We start from the raw sequence: 19249 nt of genomic DNA, 5'->3' as shown, positions 1-19249 counted from the left end.
TTGCAAAGTGTGTTATTTTTGGTTTATGACTGGTCTGTGCATTTCATAATTTTCATTTCTTTTATGCTTAAATTGAATTCTTTGAGGAGTGAGTTCTAAAATGCCTAACCTGTCGTGGCTGGAAGGTATGATACCATCCCATCCCTATGGTAACTTCTGTTCCTGGAACTGACTAACATGTCCCTGCAGCCCGAGAAAGGCAGAGCATGCTGTCCTTGCCTGGAGACACCACTTCTGCAGCTCCCATTCATCAGTAATGAGGAACCGTGGCCAGTAGAAGCTGTGGGCTCAGTGCCTGTAACTGAGGGGGCAGCACAAGGCGCCATGGAGCCACTGCTGAACATTCCAGTTGCTTTCAGGAGTGGTGCAGGGCCAGGGCAGGAGTAAGTCTGCCTTAACCCCACTGCTCCACCACTTGGAAGCCATCTCAGTTAAATGGTGCCCAGCCAGAGCCTGCTTCCTCAACCTTTGTCCCAGCCCTTAACCACCTCCTACACCCAACCTCCTGCCCCAGATGAATCCCCCTGCACCCAAACACCTTCCCAGAGCTTGCACCCTGAAACCCCTTCTGTACTCTGTTGTGTATTGGATTGTAGATACAGATCTTGTTGTTATAGTAACTGAGTTAGGTCACTAGGGGTTAGCTTAGCCCGTTTGGGCTGGTTCTAGTTAGTTTTGTATTATGAAATAAAATGGACACTTGCAACTGCTCAAGTTCCCTGTGTTTCCACTGATTTCTTCCTAAACTGTGGAACTCCACACAATCTAACAAAGTGGCGACGAGGATGGAATACCCATGCAGCCTCCAGTAACAGAAGAAGTAGAAGTCAATGTAAGGAAACAAACCTTTTTACTGTTCTGGAAGGTGGGGTAAGAACTGACTGCTAAACGGACAGTGCAAACTGAAACTAAGATCAGTGGAGCCCAGACGCTGGCAAAGAAAAGAAAAGAAAAGAAAAGAAAAGAAAAGAAAAGAAAAGAAAAGAAAAGAAAAGAAAAGAAAAGAAAAGAAAAGAAAAGAAAAGAAAAGTTACTCACCTTGTGCAGTAACGATGGTTCTTTGAGATCCGTGTCCCGTGGATGCTCCACTGTAGGTGTCGGGCTTGTCCCAGTGCCACAGATCGGAGATCTTTTTCAGCCGTAGTCTGCCTGATTGCGTATGCGAGAAGCGCATCTCGTGCCTTTTCGCGCCGTTTGTGTGCGCACAGTACGGCTCTTGCCAGTTCCTCTTGATCCTGTTGGTCTGAAAAACATAAAGACAGATACTCCACAGCGGGGAGGAGGGCGGATTGTGGAGCACCCACTGGACATGCATCTCGAAGAACCATAGTTACTACACAAGGTGAGTAACTTTTTCTTCTTCTTCAAGAAGTGTCCCGTGGGTGCTCCACTGTAGGTGAATTTATAGCAGTAGCCCCGAAATGGAGGAGGAATTCGGAGCTATCGTGCTGTAGCCGTGGAAAGGACTGCTGATGCCACTGCCACATCCAGCGGAAGAAGGTTGGCGATGGCATAGTGTTTGGCGAACGTGAAGTCCGACAACCATGTGGCAGCTGTGCAGATGTGTCTCAGTGAAACACCTTTCAGGAAGGCTGCTGACGTGGCTATTGCTCGCGTAGAGTGAGCTCTCGGAGCGCATGGTAGTGGTCTATTTCACAAGGCGTAACATCTCTTTATGCAGGCGACAATGATTGACAAAATGTGTCATGCCGATAAGGAATGGCCCATAGAGCGCTCAGCCATCGATACTAGGAGCATGTTTGACTTCCGAAAGGATCTAGTTCTTTGTATGTAAAAAGCCAATGCTCACCTGACGTCTAAGGTATGGAGACGTGCTTGCTCTGTCGAGGAGTGAGGTTTAGGGTAGAATGTGGGAAGGACTATTGGTTAATTTATGTGAAATTCTGAATTTACTTTAGGGAGAAAGGCAGGCTGGGGGCGTAGTATGGCTCCCTGAGGGGTGAATATTGTGTAGGGTGGTGAAGCTGATAGGGCAGACAGTTCCCCAACTCTTCTCGTAGAGGTTATTGCGAGTAGAAAGATGACCTTCATTGTGAGAGTGTGTAGGTCATATGTTGCTAAAGGTTCAAAGGGATTCCGTGTGAGAGAGTTGAGGACTAGCTCCAAGTCCCAGGGATCTGCCAGTTGTCTATAGTGTGGAAAAAGGTTAGCCATCCCTTTCATGAATCTCTTTGTCATGGGATGTGAGAAGACCGAGTAACCATCCACTGCATGGCGGAAAGCAGTGATAGCAGCTCTGTGTACCTTAATAGAAGCGCAGGTAAGGCCGGAGTCTTTAAGATGTACGAGGTAGTCCAGAATCTGGTGAATAGGCACAGAGTAAGGATCTACATGAGTCTCTGAGCACCATGACGAGAACCGCATCCATTTATGAAGGTAAGTGGTACGTGTGGTAGATTTTCTACTATGTAATAGGATGTGTTTGACAGCTTGCAAACATCATTTCTGTTTGTTGGAACCAACCAGGTACCAGGTTGTCAGCGCAAGGTGGTCTATCTGCGGATGAATCAAGCGTCCACCGTTCTGAGAGAGCAGGTCTTGGTGCCTGGACAGAGGGTACGGAGAACAAACCGACATGCGATAGAGGTAAGGGAACCATGTTTGTCGTGGCCAGAAGGGAGCTATGAAAATCACAGTAGCTCTGTCTATAGCTATCTTTTCCAGGACTCTGAGGATTAAAGGCGTGGGGGAAAAGGTGTATAGGAGATGGTGACTCCAACTAGACAAGAAGGTGTCTCCCCTGGAGTTCTGTCCAATCCCAGCCCTTGAGTAGTATTGGGGACATTTCACATTGAGGCATGTGGCAAAGAGGTCTACTGCTGGAAACCCCCAGTGATGGAACATGGTGGAGAGTACTTCTGGATGTAGTTTCCACTGGTGATTCATGGAGAAGTGTCTGCTCAGTGCATCGGCTGTGAAATTCTGCCATCCAGGGAGATACTCTGCAAGAAGGGAGATCTTGTGATAACTGCACCAATTCCACAAACGCTTTGGTACAAAGGGATTGGAATCGAGCTCCCCCCGTCTAAGATAACATAAAAACATTAGAATGGCCGTACTGGGTCAGACCAAAGGTCCATTGAGCCCAATAGCCTGTCTGCTAACAGTAGCCAGTGCCAAGTGCCCTGGAGAGGGTGGACCGAAGACAATGATCAAGCAATTTGTCTCGTGCCATCTGTCTCCAGCTTCTGACAAACAGAGGCCAGGGACACCATTCCTACCCCCTGCCTAATAGCCTTTTATGGACCCAATCTCCATGAATTTATCTAGCTTCTCTTTAAACTATATTATAGTTCTAGCCTTCACAGACTCCTCTGGCAAGGAGTTCCACAGGTTGACTATGCGCTGTGTGAAGAAGAACTTTCACTTATTAATTTTAAACCTGCTACCCATTAATTTCATTTGGTGTCATTAATTTCATTTGCTGTCTGTTTATATAATATACAGTGGTCATGTTATTGCTGAGGACTCATATGACTTGGCCCTGGATAACGGGGAGGAAGTGCTGGCAGATGTTGTGGACTGCCCGTAGTTCCAGGAAATGGATGTGCATCAACGATTCTTCAGGGGACCATAGGCTCTGTACCGGTTTGTGTTTCAGGTGGGCGCCCCACCCGAGGAGTGATGCATCAGTAGTCAGCTGTATTGTCAGCTGGGGACGATGAAAGGGTATGCCCAACATCAGATTGTCTGGGATAGTCCACCAATTCAACGATTTTTTTACATAGACAGGGACTGTAACCCTCCTGTGGACGTCATGAGTGTTTGGAGTATATATTGGGGCTATCCAATGTTGAAGGCAGTGGAAGTGTAACCTCGCATGTTCCATTACATACGTTGTGGATGCCATATGTCCTATGAGCTGTAGATAGTAGAGAATAGATGTTTTGGGGCTGATAGAAAGTATTTGTATCAGGTCCTAGATTGTTTGAAACCTGGACATTGGTAGGAAGGCTCGTGCCCTGGTCGAGTCGAGGTGGGCACCGATAAATTGTATTGATTGGTGGGGCGTCATGGATGATTTCAGAACATTGAGAATCAGCCCTAGCACCTTGAAAACTGCTCTTGTGGTGTTTGTGGCATGAAGTGCTTCGGTTGCCAAATGTGTTCTGATTAGACAGTCGTCCAGGTAAGGGAATATCATGATGCCCAGACGACATAGGTGCGCTGTGACCACGGCCAGAGTCTTAGAGAATACTCTGGGAGCCGATGAGAGACCGAAGGGCAGGACCTTGTACTGAAATGGTCTGCACCTATTTGGAAACGAAGAAACCTTCTGTGAGCCAGGTGGATGGCCATGTGAAAATACGCGTCCTGGAGATCGAGGGACGTGAACCAGACTCCGCTGTGTAGTGCCGGGATGACTGTGGCTAGGGTAACCATTCAGAAATGTTTCTTTCGAAGATAACGATTTAAGCTTTGAAGGTCTAAGATCAGCCTCCAACCCCCCGACTTTTTCTCGGTTAAGAAGTATCAGGAATAAAACCCCCTGCCCTTGAATTCGTCTGGGACTTTCTCTATTGCCCCAATGGTCAGTAGACGAAGTACTTCTTGCCTTACCAGGGGTTCGTGAGATGGGTCCCTGAAGAGGAATAGGGTAGGAGGGAAGGGAGGAGGTACTGATGTGAAGGGAATGGTGTAACCTAGCTTGATGGTTTGAAGAACCCATCTGTCTGGTGATATGAGCCCATCGTTGTTGAAAGGGCCTTAGACGATGGTGGAATAAAGTGTCCACAGCACGAGTGAGATTGTTTAGTGGTATGGTTCTCAGTCCCTCCACTAAAGCGTCAAATCTGTTGTCTGGTGTTGTGCTGGCCAGATGCTTTTGGTGGAGGTCATCTTCTCTGTTGGCGCTGTTTGTTATGCTGCTGGTCATGCTGTCTGTATGAGGGCATTTGGTGGGAAAATTACCTTTTTTTTTGGTATGGTGTGTCCCTCTTACGTTGGTAAGGTGGTGTGTACATCCCCAGGGTTCTAAGTGTGGTTCTGGAGTCCTTGTCTGAGTGGAGGACTTGGTCTGTTTTGTCAGAAAAGAGACTCTGTCTGTCGAATGGTAGATCTTCAACCTTAGACAGGATTTCCTTTGGGATAGCTGTCTGCTGTAACCATGAGGCTCTGCGCATGATGACCGAGATGGCTGTGGTGCACGCTGCAGTGTCCGCTGTGTCCAAGGCTATATGCAGAGCTATTCTGGAGGCTGAGTAGCCCTCCCGGACCACTGCCTTCAAAATATCGCACTTAGTGTCAGGTAAGTGCTCCATAAGTGGAACCAGTTTTGCATAACTGTCGAAGTTGTGATTAGCCAATAATATTGGCCATGCGTAAGATGAGTGTCACTGAAGAGTATACCTTTTGGCCGAACAGGTCTAGATGTTTGCTGTCCTTGGATTTTTGTTGGGGAATCTTCGCCCTCTGTTGAGCTGCATCCACAACCAATGAGTTTGGCTGTGGATGAGTAAAGAGGAACTCCATGCCCTTCATTGGGACAAAATATTTCCTGTCCGCTAGTTTGTTGGTGGTGGGAGTTGAAGCTGGCACCTGCCATATGTCGTCCGCTATTTCTAGGATTGCGTCATCTAGCACTAGTGCAACTTTGACTTGGTGTGACGGGTGAAGATTTCTGAGCAAATGATGATGTTTTTGCTGTACTTCAACAAGCTGTACCCCTTGGCTGTCTGCTATCCTCTTGAACATTCTTGAAACTGACGAAGGTCGTCTGATGGGGAAATATCGCCCTGAAAAACTGCATCATCTGGCGATGACGACGATTGGTCAGTGGGTGACTGTCCTTGTGTCTCCCCGTTCAGAAGATGACTGTTGATGCTGCTGAGTACGTGACGTGGATGGCATGGGAGGTGGAATAACAGTTGGACTTAGTGGTCTCATTGAGGACGGTGCAGACAGACGATCTTTGGCAGGCGAAGAATGTGAGCGGCAAGGTGTTGAAGGAGACAGTGTGTTCCAGCGAGGTGAGCAGGAATGAAGAATGTAATAGTGGTAGCGGCTCAGTGAGCATTCAGAGTAACGGGACCTACATGGGGATTTGGTGTAGTGTGCCCGCCTATGTGTCCCATAGTATCCTGAATCGGTAGAAAGGGTTGGTGATCTGGGAGATGGAAATCTTCCCCTGGAGTGTGTAGACAGAGCTGGTGAGTGTTGATACTGGTAATGTGGTAAGACTTGTGGGGAATGGTACACTCGCCATTTGTGATATCTCGGTAAGTGCCTCGAATGTGCTGGAGAAGGCGAGAGCAGCTCCGGTGAGAAACGCATGTGGTCCATGCTGGGGGAAGGGTTTGGCAGTTTCCTTGCCTTTTGGCGGCTGGTGATGTGAGCCAGGAATTGTTCTGGTGAGGATGACACCAGAGTGGAGATTTCCCTGGGGACAGGGTGCCCTGTGCTGTGTGTAGTCGGCTCTGCTGTTGGCATGCCCTGAGTTGCCTCGGATGGTGGTGCTGTGTGTGTGCCTGGCGCTGATAAGGGATGGTGTGCCGCTGCCTCAATAATGGGTGGTGCTTGTGGTACTGCGAGTAACAAGACTGCGATCAGTGCCGATGAGCGTCTCGGTGCCGGCGAGCGCCTCGCTGCCAGGGATGTTGTCGGTGCCGGTGCTGAACGCGGCACAGATGGTGCAATCGTCATGGTGGAGCCCGACAACTACGGGTTCAGCGCCGATGGTGCTGCGGCTCTGTTTGGGCTTATCAAGGCCACGTAAAATGGACGTGCCCGAAGTGCCTGGCTTGTCTCTGAAGCTAAGTCAAGTCGGGGGTAAAGACTTAGGGTATGTCTACACTACAAAGTTAATTCGAACTAACAGACGTTAGTTCGAATTAACTTTGATAGGCGCTACACATGCAAACCGCTAGTTCAAACTTAATTCGAACTAGCGGAGCGCTTAATTCGAACTAGGCAAACCTCATTCTACGAGGACTAACGCCTAGTTCGAATTAACTAGTTCGAATTAAGGGCTGTGTAGCCACTTAATTCAAACTAGTGGGAGGCTAGCCCTCCCCAGCTTTCCCTGGTGGCCACTCTGGGCACCACCAGGGAAACTCTTCTGCCCCCCTCCAGGCCCCGGAGCCCTTAAAGGGGCATGGGCTGGCTACGGTGCCCGTGCCACGTGCAAGCCTGCCAGCACCCAGCCAGCAGACCCTGCACCTGGCACGGCTCGAGCCAGTCACCCGCTGTCACCCAGCCCTCCGCCTCTTCCCGGGACCAGGCTGGCGGCTCCCGGGAGCCTGCCCAGGTCTGCAAGAGATGGGTGGCCGCCTGGTCTAGTGCGGACATCGTGGACCTCATCCACGACCTCCGCACTAGGCACAGGAAAGTGGCCATCTAGGGCAGGATAGCTGCCAGCCTGGCCACCCAGGAGAAGGTGTGCATGAAAATCAGGGTGGTCCACTGAGACCCCCGACCCTGATCCCTGAGCTTAGAATGGCCGTACTGGGTCAGACCAAAGGTCCATCTAGCCCAGTAGCCTGTCTGCCGACAGTGGTCAACACTAGGGACCCTGGAGGGGATGGACCAAAACAATGACCAAGTCATTTGTCTCGTGCCATCCATCTCCAGCCTTCCACAAACGGAGGCCAGGGACACCATTTCTACCCCCTGGCTAATACCACTCCATGGACCCAACCTCCATGACTTTATCTCACTTCTCTTTAAACTCTGTTCTAGTTCTAGCCTTCACAGCCTCCTGCAGCAAGGAGTTCCACAGGTTGATTATTTGCTTTGTGAAGAACTTTCTGAACATTCATTTCATTCGGTGTCTTCTAGTCCTTCTATTATGGGAACTAATGAAGAACTTTTCTTTATGCACCCTCTCCACACCACTCGTGCTTTTATAGACCTCTATCATATCCCCCCTCAGTTTTCTCTTTTCTAAGCTGAGAAGTCCCCGTCTCTTTAGCCTCTCTTCATATGGGACCTGTTCCAAACCCCTGATCATTTTAGTTGCCCTCCCCTCTCCCACCCTCTCTCTTCCCCTCTCCCACCTCCTTTTCCCAGTCTCCCTGAGTGTTGTTCAATAAAGAGAGTTTCTATTTTTGAACACACGTGTCCTTTATTTTGTACATCAGGAAGGGGTGCTAGGGAGGGGTAAGTAGAAGGGGGTGAGGGAGGAATGGGGTACGAGCCCCCAATGGGGAGGACTGGGGTGGTTCTGCGGGCTCCTCGGGGTGGAAGCTCTCCTGCAGCCCCCCGATTGACCCCCCCCCCCGTATGGCAGGCTGTGGCAAGTGTAGCCGGGCTGATTGCCAAGTGCTGTGATGTGCCGAGTGTGGGCACTCAGGGTACTCCAAGCCAGGACTGCTTTGCAAGCGGGGAACCCCTGAGAACTGTCTGTCCGGGGTGGGAGTCAGGTCCCTTTAAGCACAGCCCTCGGCTAGCCTGAGACAGCAGCTCCACGCTCTATGTCCTACTCTGATGCCCTGCTGGCACTGCTTCCAGCCATCTTTAACCTCGGTTCAGGGTCCACTCAGTGTGGACATGCTATTTCGAATTAGCAAAATGCTAATTCGAACTAGTTTTTAGGTCTAGATGCACTAATTTGAATTAGCTTAGTTCGAATTAACTAATTCGAATTAAGTTAGTTCGAATTAGTGCTGTAGTGTAGACATACCCTGAGAGAGGGACGGTCTTTTCTTCGTCTTTTTGGGAGATGGTGGGTGCCAAGATGTGGGCCCCGAGGGCTCCACAGAGCAGGGAGCGTTAGTACCTTGTGGCTGTAATGTCCTGTCAAAGAGGAGCATTTTGAAATGCATCTCCCTGTCCCTCCTAGCTCGCACTGTGAGTTTGGAGCAGTGGGGACATTTTTGTGGGATGTGTCCTCCAAGGCACCTTATACACAGAGTGTCCATTGGAGGCGGGCATTGCTTCACGGCAAGCGCCGCATTTTTTAATGTCGGGTGATCCGGGCATCGTCTGAGGCGGCTATACTAACTATAGTAACTATTTACAGGAATTTTTTTTAAACAGTATAACTATGGAACGAAGACTACGACTAATCTAATAACTAACGAACTAACTAACAGAATACATTCTCTCTCTCTCTCTCAATCCTGACAGGAATTTGAGGAGAAAGGGTTCACTCCATCTGCGGCAGAGGATGGTCAGGAGGAACTGGTGGGAGCCAGACCACGTGCACACAAACGGTGCGAAAAGGCACGAGACGCACTTCACGCATGCACGGTCTGGCAGACTACGGCTGAAAAAGATCTCCAATCTGCGGCACTGCGACAAGCCTGACACCTACAGTGGAGCACCCACGGGACAATGTTCGACTAAGAAAGAAAAGTTGCAGCAGCCATGGCTGCACTTACACAGCCACTGGGACCTTCTGAGAGACTATAGAGTAGCGTTTGCCAGACCAGGGAGGTCCAACTTCTACCCAAGTCTCCTCCTGGCACCCTCCCTCCTAGCCAGATACCCTATCTCCAATCTGCTCCTGCTCCCACCTCCCGGAGTGCCCCTGCGGCGCCGGGTACCCGAAGCCCTGGCCCGGGCTGAGCGGAGGATGCAACCGGGTGAAACTGAAAATTTATTCATTTTTCATTCTTTTTTTATATGTGTTTATATATTTGGGCTGCAAAAAACAGTACTGAAAAAAACCCAGGTTCCAACTAAAGTAAAAAGTTTGGGAAACCCTGGTCTAGCCAGCTTTCTATCCATCTTACAGTCCATTTATCCAAACCATTTTCCCTTAACTTGCTGGCAAGGACATGGTGGTTACCATATCAAAAGCTTTGCTAAAGCTGGCACTGGGGGCTTTGGGAGGACCAGAAACATCTTATTTGCATATTCATCATTTGCTTAATGAATATGCAAATGAATGTTACTGGTCCTCCAAAAGCTCATGAATGGATTTACTGGTCCCCATGTCAAAAAGTTGGGGAACCCCTGCTATACAGCAATGGCACGTATATACTGAGTATTTTGAACTTTTTGTTTTCTACGCCTGGGGCTACTGAACTGCCATCAGAGGTCGATGGTCAGTGAGAAGGTATACTTCCATCCAAACAGGTACTGGTGATATTTCTGAAGCCTGAAAACGATTCGCAATGCTTCACACTCGATTTGCGCATAGTGAGTTTCAGCCTTGCTTAAGGTGCGTGAAGCAAAAGCAATTGGTTTCTCTTCTCCTGAAGGCAAAATGTGTGACAAGACCGCTCCCACGCCATATGGGGAGGCATCACAGGCCAACTGTAAAGGTAAGGATAGATCAAAATGTGTCAGGACCTCCGAGTTTAGCAATGCACATTTCGCCTTGGTAAATGCAACATCACAGGCTTCAGTCCACTTCCAGACCTTGTTCTGGCCACGGAGCTCATGAAATGTTTTTAACAGTCTAGCTAACTGTGAAATAAACTTTCCATAATAGTTCAATAGTCCTAGAAACAAATGAAGTTTACTAACTTTTTGAGGAGGAGGAGCCTCCACAATAGCCTTAGCTTTTGAAGGGGACTTACGGCGGCCGGTAGCATCAATGATGTGTCGCAAATATTCAACAGGGGGCTGAAAGAATGCTCCCTTGTCTTTGTGGACTCGTAGGCCATACTTTTCCAGTCTTTGTAGGGTAGCCTTTAAATTCTTAAGGTGATCCTCCTCATCCTGCCCGTGACCAGGATGTCATCAAGATAGCACTGGACTCCTCGCAAGCCACACAAGATCTGGTCCATAGCCCTCTGGAACAAAGCTGGGGCAGAAGTTATTCTAAAGGTAAGCAACAGTACCAATAAAGCCCTTTATCCATCACAATAGTCAATAGCTCTTGGGACCTCTCATTAACGTGCATCTATAAATATGCTTGACTCAGATCAATCTTGCTGAACTTTTGTCCCCCAGCCAGGCCCGCAAAGAGGTCATCGATGTGGGGTAGGGGGTATTGCTCTGCACACAACACTGGGTTAACAGTGACCTTATAATCTCCACAAATTCAAATAGAATATTCTTTCTTCAATATTGGAACTATTGGAGTTCCCCATGGACTATGGGTAGCTGGTATTAGAACTCCATTTTTGACTAAGCGCTCCAGGCCCGCTTCAACTTTTGGCCTGATAGCATATGGCACAGGTCGGGTCTTCAGATATTTTGGTTGGCTGCCAGGTTTAATGTTTAGTTTCATGGTGATTCCCCTCATACTTCCCAGATCCTCCCCAAAACCAGCAACATGTTTCTTTAATATATCTGTCAGACTTGTTTCTTCTTTAGTCATCCGGTGCACTTCTGCCCACTCCAGTGGGATCTTTCTAAGCCATGGTCTACCCATTAAGGCTGGGTAATGGCTTTTCACTACAAACAGTGGCAATTCAGCAGTCTGTTCATTGAGCTCCACCTTAACATCAGTAGTGCCCAATAGGGGGACTGATTCTCCTGTATGTATCTTCAGAATGATCTTTGTTGCCTTAAACGGAAGATGCTTTAGCTTTTCCTTATACACACTGTAAGGGTACGTCTCGACTACATGCCTCTGGCCACAAAGGCATGTAGATTAGACTACCCGGCATAGGAAAATGAAGGATGAGGCATACCTGGGAGGTCGACAAATGCCTTTGATGTTGACCACGGAGTGTCCAGACTACCGCGCTGAGCCGACAAACAGCTAATCGGCTCAGCGCGGCAGCCAGGTAAATTTAAAAGAAGCAGCAATTATTTAAATCACCGCTTCATTTTCCTATGCCGGGTAGTCTAATCTACATGCCTCTGTCGCCAGAGGCATGTAGTCTAGACGTACCCTAAGAGACTAATGAAATTGCTGCACCAGTGTCCACTTCCATGCGTCCAGGTGTGCCATCCAAGAGTGGGGTTACCCAGTATTCATGGGAGCCCCCTTCCAAAGACAAAGCATAGCAGAACACTTCTTCAGACAGGGTCTACTCAGTGGTATGCAGATTTTTATTTTTGTCTTGCCAGACCAGAAGCCCTTTTTTCTTTTGTTTGCAGGCACGCTCAATGTGTTCTTTTTTCTACATTGTCAAAACACTAGGTCCTTACACTACCATTCTGATGCAGGGTGACACGGTTTACCACAGCGGTAACATTCCTGGCTCCCCACTATTTTGTGGGTAGATTCTTGGGACACTTTATGCACCCTAGGTATTGCACCTCCCATGTAGCCAGTTCCATGAAGACCTCAATATCAATGGCCTTCTGTAGGGTGAGCTGAGCTTCTGTTAATAAATGCCGCTGTGTAGCTTCATTGTGCAGGCCACACATTAACCTGTAACGTATGGCATCATTTAACATGTCCTTAAATTCACAATGTTCTGCAACCTTTTCCAAATTTGCTACCAATTGTACAATTGTTTCACTTTCTTTTTGGGCTCTGTTATAGAACCTATACCTTTTTGCAATTACCAATGGTTTTGGAGCATAATGTGGCCCCAGAATTTCCACAATGTCACTGTAAGATTTGGTATCTGGCTTAACAGGGAGCAGCAAACTGTGTAGCACAGAGTAGGTCTTAGCCCCTACAACACTTAAAAATATTGGCACCTTCTTCTCTTTCTTTGTCATTTGTGATAACCATAGTTTTGGCTCTGCCAGTACTGTCCCAAGTTATGGACCTAGTTGTGACGTAGTGGGGGTACCTGGCTGGTTTCTATGCTGCTGGCTCTGGGGTAACCCCCACTGGCTGCCGTGGGTACCACGACCCAGCAAAACAGGATGAGTCACTATGCAAACCAGTATGGCCAGACACCCCCCATGGAGAGGAACAAAGGAAGGTGGAATGCTGCCCTGGCTGGGGGGCAGGGCTGGAAGAGAGTTAGTTAGTTGCGGGCTGGGAGCATGGAGGAGACAGCCTAGGGAAAGGGGCTGGAGTTTAGGGGCCCAGTCTCCCCCATCTCAAGGGGGCCTGAGGCATCCTAGCCCAGCTCTGTGACCAGATTACATCTGTGCTGTGCTGTGCTGTATCCTGGAGAGGCAATAAACTTCCTCTATTCCGCCGGCCGTCATTTTTAAATCCCCCTTAGAATCCTAATTTGAACTACTGTTACTCCTCATTCCACGAGGAGTAATGGTAGTTCGAATTAGGATCTTTAATTCGAATTACCTACTCCGTGCCACATGTAGCCATGGGCACGGAGTTCGGACTAAGGGGGATTTAAAAATGGCAGCGCCCGGGAACATGCAAATGAAGCCCGGGATATTTAAATCCCGGGCTTCATTTGCAACTCTGCTTGCCCTCATTACCCTACCTAGCTTGAACTAACGAGCTAGTGTAGACATACCCTGAGGAGTTTGCAAACTTCATGAAAGCAAACGGGATCCATCACATCACTTCAGCACCATATCACCCATCCAAGAATGGATTGACTGAAAGGTTTGTGCAGACAACGAAACAAGTTTTGAAATCGGCTAGAGGACTCACACTTTCTTACTACCCTACAGAAACACACCTCATACTACAACCAACATGTCCTGGCTTTTCTAATGATGGGACGTCAGATGTACACTTGCTTTGATTTGCTGAAACCTTCTGAACTGTGACAAATTGTGCAACATCAACAGCAGTGTCAAGTAATCAGGCATGCATCCAGAACAGAAGACCAAACCTTTAGTCCTGAAGAGCCAGTTTTGGCTTGGAACTATGCTCCTGAGCTAAATGGGTCCCTGCCACTATTATTGCTCAAACAGGGCTTGTTTCCTATACTGCCAGGACTGCAGAGGATATCATCTGGTGGCAGCATGTAGATCAATTATTGCCACGTTATGCCTGCCCCGAAGACACATCTCCAATTGAGTTGCCTGACCTCCCCACTGCCGGTGAGCTACCGCGTCAAGAATCACCTGTTTCTGACTCTCCTCCTTCATCACTGCCTGTGGCGAACATAAACCCCCTCCCTGAGCACGCTGACCCAACAGCCTCACCTGTTTGCACTTCAAGTTCCCAGCCCATTGTCAGGCCTGCACCCATAACACCTTCGGGTGCAAGAACAGCAGACATCCGCCGTAATCCACCTAGAGAAAGAAGGCCTCCTCAACGGCTGGACCTGTCATTGAGGTTAACTCACTGATGGGGCAAAATAATTCCCGGGGTTAGCTGGGAATTTGAGGCCATCTATCCTCATTCCATAGTTAATGTTTGCTTTATTAAAGGGATGTTCTTAATAAGCAGGGAGGAATATGTTGTGTAATGGGTTGTAAATATAGATCTTATTGTTACAGTAACTCAGTTAGGTCACAAGGGATCAGCCCAGCCTGTTTGGGCTGGTTCTACTTAGTTCTGTGTTACGAAATAAAATGGACACTTGCAACCGCTCAGGCTCTCTGTTTCCACTGATTTCTTCCTAAATTGTGGAACTCTACACAATATAACAGACTCCAATCCCCCACCTTGGGCTAAGCCATACCCAGACCCCTTGGCCCAAGACCAAAGCCTGCACCCCAAAGCCCTACTAAGGGTGAAAGTGAGTGAGAATGGGAGAAAAGGGGGATGGAGTGAGCAGGGTGAGGCCTTGGAGAAGGGGTGGAGCAGGGGCAGAGCCTCAAAGAAAGGGCAGAAAGGAAGTGGGGCAAGGGTATTTGGGTGTGAGGTAGTTCTTACATTGCACTTAAATTGAAAAAAGTGATCTTGTGGTTAAAAAGCTTGGAGACCACTGGCTTAGAGGCTTTTCCTGATGCTCCATTGGCCAGAATCCAGCCAATGGAGCAGCGGGAAGCCATGGCTGTGTCAGAGGAGCCTGAGAGCAGCACAGGGCACAAAAGCAAGTACATGCCTCCCAGGCCTTCGACCCCCCACCTTCCCAGCCAAGACTCTGCACATCCAGTCTGCTCCTGCCCCTCCCCCTAGCCAGAGACCCTACCCTCAGCCTACCCCTGCATTCTTCCTCTGGCCCTACACCTATCCCCACCCTGCTCCTACACTCTTCCCCCCAGCCAGAGACCCTACCCCCAGCCTGCTCCTGCACTCTCCCCCGTACTCAGACACTTAACCCAAAGCCTGCTCCTGCCCGCCTCCCCTGGCCAGACACCTTTCTTCCAGCCTTCTCTTGCACCCCCATCCCTATCCCTTTCACTGGGAGCTCTGTCCCACACACTAAACCCCTCATTTTTTCCTGCCTGGTGGTTCTGTCTCATCACAGAATCCCGGGGCTGGAAGAGACTTCAGCAGGTCATCAAGTTCAACCCTCTGACCAAAGCAGGACCAGACCCAACTAAATCATACCAGCTGGGGTTTTGTCAAGCTGGGACTTAAAAACCCCTAGAGATGGAGATTCCACCCCTCCCTAAGGAATCCCTTCCAGTGCTTCACCACCCTCCTAGAGAAATAGTTTTTCCTAATATCCAACCTAGACCTCCCCCACTGCAACTTGAGACCATTGCTCCTCATTCTGCCATCTGTCACTAGTGAGAACAGCCTCTCACCATCCTATTTGGAACCTCCCTTCAGGCTATCAAATCCCCCCTTCACTATTCTGTAGACTAAACAAGCCCTTCCACATAGGTCATGTGCTCCAGCTCCCTAATGATTTGTGTTGTCTTCTGCTGGACTTTCTCCAATGCATCCACATCGTTTCTGTAATGGGGGCCCCAGAATTAGATGCAATACTCCTGATGTGGCCTCACCAGAGTTGAATAAAAGGAAATAGTCACTTCTCTAGATCTGCTGGCAATGCTCCTCCTAATGCACCCTAATATGCCATTAGCTTTCTTGGCTACAAGGGCACACTGTTGACTCATATCCAGCTTCTCATCCACTGTAATTCCCGGGTCCTTTTCTGTCAAACTGCTGCTTAGCCAGTCGGTCCCCAGTCTGTAACAATGCTTTGGAGTCTTCCAGCCCAAGTGCAGGACTCTGCAATTCTCCTTATTGAAGCTAATCAGATTTCTTTTGGAATTCAATCCTCCAATTTGTCTGGGACCCTATCTCCATCCTCCTATATATCTACCTCTCTCCCTAGCTTAGTGTCATCTGCAAACTTGCTAAGGGTGTAATCCATCCCCTCATCCAGATTATTAATCAAGATGTTGAACAAAATTGACCCTAGAACCGACCTTTGGGACACTCTGCTTGATACTGGCTGCTAATCATACATGGACCCATTGAGCCCAATAATCTAGCCAGCTTTCTATCCTTCTGTATGTTTTTATGTGAAGCAATCCTATTCCAGGCATATCCAAACCCTTACGTGCTTGAAGTTATGATAAGTGGAAGCTGTACACCGAATTTGGTGACCCTACCTTTTATCATTTAGGAAGAATTCTTGAATAGACAAACACACAGATGCACAGACAGACAAACTCTCTCATATAGTAGATTGTGCTATGCCTATAAAGCATGCCAGGTAAGGTATCAGGGGAAAGGTTATGATTTGATGAATCATGGTTCTATCTAAATGTTTATAACTTTAGTGCATATGAAGTTATGAGATTGTGTTACATACCTGTTCGAAAAACACGCTGCAAATTGATGAATCAACCAGATATTAACTTTCTAGAGAATCACCAAATAAAGTAACTACTGTCAGAATGGGTGTCAAACAACCATCAACAGGTATTTTCCAGCCAACGAATTACAATTCAATGACTCAGCTCCATAAGGCCACACACTGGGACAGTTCATCAGTCTTCCCTGGGGACTTAGCAATGCTCACCAGACATGCTTGGACTTGTGTTCTTCCAACCAAGTAGACTAACCATATAAAACAGAACACAGGGCCCCATGCTTGGCCATTTTCCCTCTCCCATCTTTGCTGCAAGCAACAAGAATGCTCAGAAGACTGAAGACTTCAACAGTGGGGACTGGCCAAGGTTTCAAGAGTGAAAATTGTATACAGGCAGTCCCCAGGTTACGAACAAGATAGGGACTGTAGGTTTGTTCTTAAGTTGAATTTGTATGTAAGTTGGAACTGGTACATATTGTAGGGGAAACTCTAGGCAAACATTTCTCCAGAGCTCAGTTTTATTCTCCCACACCTCACTTCCCTCAGTCCTTTATTCTCAAGTTTTATTCTCAAGACCCTCCTTCCAGACGACAGCGGGGGGTGTTGGAGCTGCCCAGGGGTGTCCGCGGGGCCAATGGACCCAAAGCTGGCAGGGCGGGGTGCCTCCCCCACTGTCGCCGCCTCCCGCAGCGCGGGGGGCGCTTCCCCTGCAGCGCTCGGTGCAGCACCGGCTGAACCGCCTGTCAGGCAGCGCATCTTGGTGGTCCCGCCGCCTGTGTCCTCCGCGGCGAGAAAAGCCGCTCCACGTCTCCTTGGTCTGCTGGGGGGGGACGCCCCCCCCCAGCAGACCAGGGAGATGCGGAGCAGCTTTTCTCGCCGCAGAGGATGCGGGTGGTGGGACCGCGGCACGTCTCGGCGGTCTGCTGGGGGGGGGGGGGGGGCGCAGCTAGTGCGGGGTTGCCTCACCCCATTTGTAAGTAGGGATCCGACGTAAGTCGGATCCACATAACCCGGGGACTGCCTGTACTATGAATTGCAATATCCAATGGGGTGAGAAAAAAACTGCTTAATACTGCCCATTCTCATAGGTAGGAATGGTGTCCCTAGCCTCTCTTTCTCTGGAGATGGTTGACAGGGGAGGGAATCGCGTGAAGATTACTTGTTGTGTTCGCTCCCTCTGTGGCATCTGGCATTGGCCACTGTTGGCAGACAGGATACTAGGCTGGATGGACCCTTGGTCTGACCGAATATGGCTGTTCTTAGAGTTGAGAGTTTAGACTGTGTGCTTATATTTAATATCAATAACTAATTTCACTTTATAGTCACTTAAAATCTTTTGTAGTCAAATTTGTTTAACGGTTTATCTTTACCAGTGAGTTTGTCTAAAGTATCTTGTAAATTGCTCAAGTTTACAAAGGCTGGTATATATCCACTTTCAATTGATGAAGTGATGAGCCAATTAATAAATTTGTACTGCTCATCTTGAGCAATGCAAAATGGTATATTCCTGAGGCACTGGGAATATACCATTTCTGGGAAATTGGGGGAATTTGGATGGTGCTTTTCTCTCTGGCTACGTCTACACTGGCATGATTTTCCGAAAATACTTTTAACGGAAAACTTTTCCGTTAAAAGCATTTTCGGAAAAGCACATCTAGATTGGCAGGATACTTTTCCGCAAAAGCACTTTTTGCGGAAAAGCGTCCGTGGCCAATCCAGACGCGGTTTTCCGCAAAAAAGCCCCGATCGCCATTTTCGTGATCGGGGCTTTTTTGTGGAAAACAGTACCGTGCTGTCTACACTGAAGACTTTTGCCCGAACGGGAGCAGCACAGTATTTCCGGAAAAGCACTGACGATCTTACATGAGATCGTCAGTGCTTTTCCAGAAATTCAATTGGCCAGTGTAGACAAGGTAAGTGTAAACAAGGCAAGTTTTTCCGCAAAAGCAGATGATTTTGTGGAAAAACTTGCCAGTCTAGACACAGCCTAAGTGATTCCTGAGTGGCTCTAGAAGCATTCATGCAACATAGCTGGGTATGAAGTTCCACATGTGGTTGTGCTGAATGTTAACAGCACCTAGAGGGGTTTGCTGTTGTCACTAGCAAATCATTGTGGGAGGGCTGGGGAGTTATGGGGACACAGCAGTCCCTCAATCCCTGGCTGTATCCCAGGGATTCAATCACAAGTACACACTTCACATGGAAATACAATGGCAGATTTTTAAGAATGTAATCAATTGGGAAGAAATCTTTAAGAATGAACAGTGAATAAGTAAGAGCTCTGGAATACCAATCAGTATCATTTGCAGGCAAACGTAAAAAAATTGGGTTTCAGCCAAGTTACATCGACGTGATATTTTCTTAAACAGTATTAGAATATCTGGAGAAATTGCTTGAGTTTGGATAATTTGATTCCTGTCTTCACCTGGAACTGTCATAGCAAATTGAAGGCTCTGAGTTGTGTTTCCAGAGTCAAAGGCCATAAAGTGAGGAAGGTGGTAGAATTAGAAGAGTTCAGGTACCCCTCGTTAGTTTCATTAAACTAGTCTTTTTAGTTATTATTTATGTTGGTCCATAGTAGTACAAATGCTCTCCTTTTTAGCCAGAAGGAAAATAAAATAGATGTTAGCTGAGGGAAAACCTAGAATAATTAAGAGGCTGCAGTGAAAATTGCTTGTGTTAAAAGATACTCCACATCAACATTTGTATTATAAAAAGTACACTGACAAGGAAAGACACTGAAACCCCCTATAAGACAGTTTGCAGTTTAATTCTGCATAGATACAGAGTCTAACACCTTGTCTGAACAAAAATAAATACACAGATCATACTTCTTAAACACA

At 48.0% G+C, this 19249-nt stretch overlaps 1 protein-coding gene across 9 annotated transcripts in view; it reads right to left on the bottom strand.

Moving 5' to 3' along the window:
- The window catches only part of RALGPS1 (Ral GEF with PH domain and SH3 binding motif 1), a 412834-nt gene that overhangs the window by 164137 nt on the left and 229448 nt on the right, over positions 1-19249 (bottom strand). The window lies entirely within an intron of this gene.

The sequence above is a fragment of the Pelodiscus sinensis genome, chromosome 23, assembly GCF_052426305.1.
Source record: "Pelodiscus sinensis isolate ZL-2025 chromosome 23, ASM5242630v1, whole genome shotgun sequence".
Lineage (NCBI taxonomy): Eukaryota > Metazoa > Chordata > Testudines > Trionychidae > Pelodiscus > Pelodiscus sinensis.
Note: the sequence above shows the minus strand (reverse complement) of the source record. Positions and strands in the feature narration are given on the sequence as shown.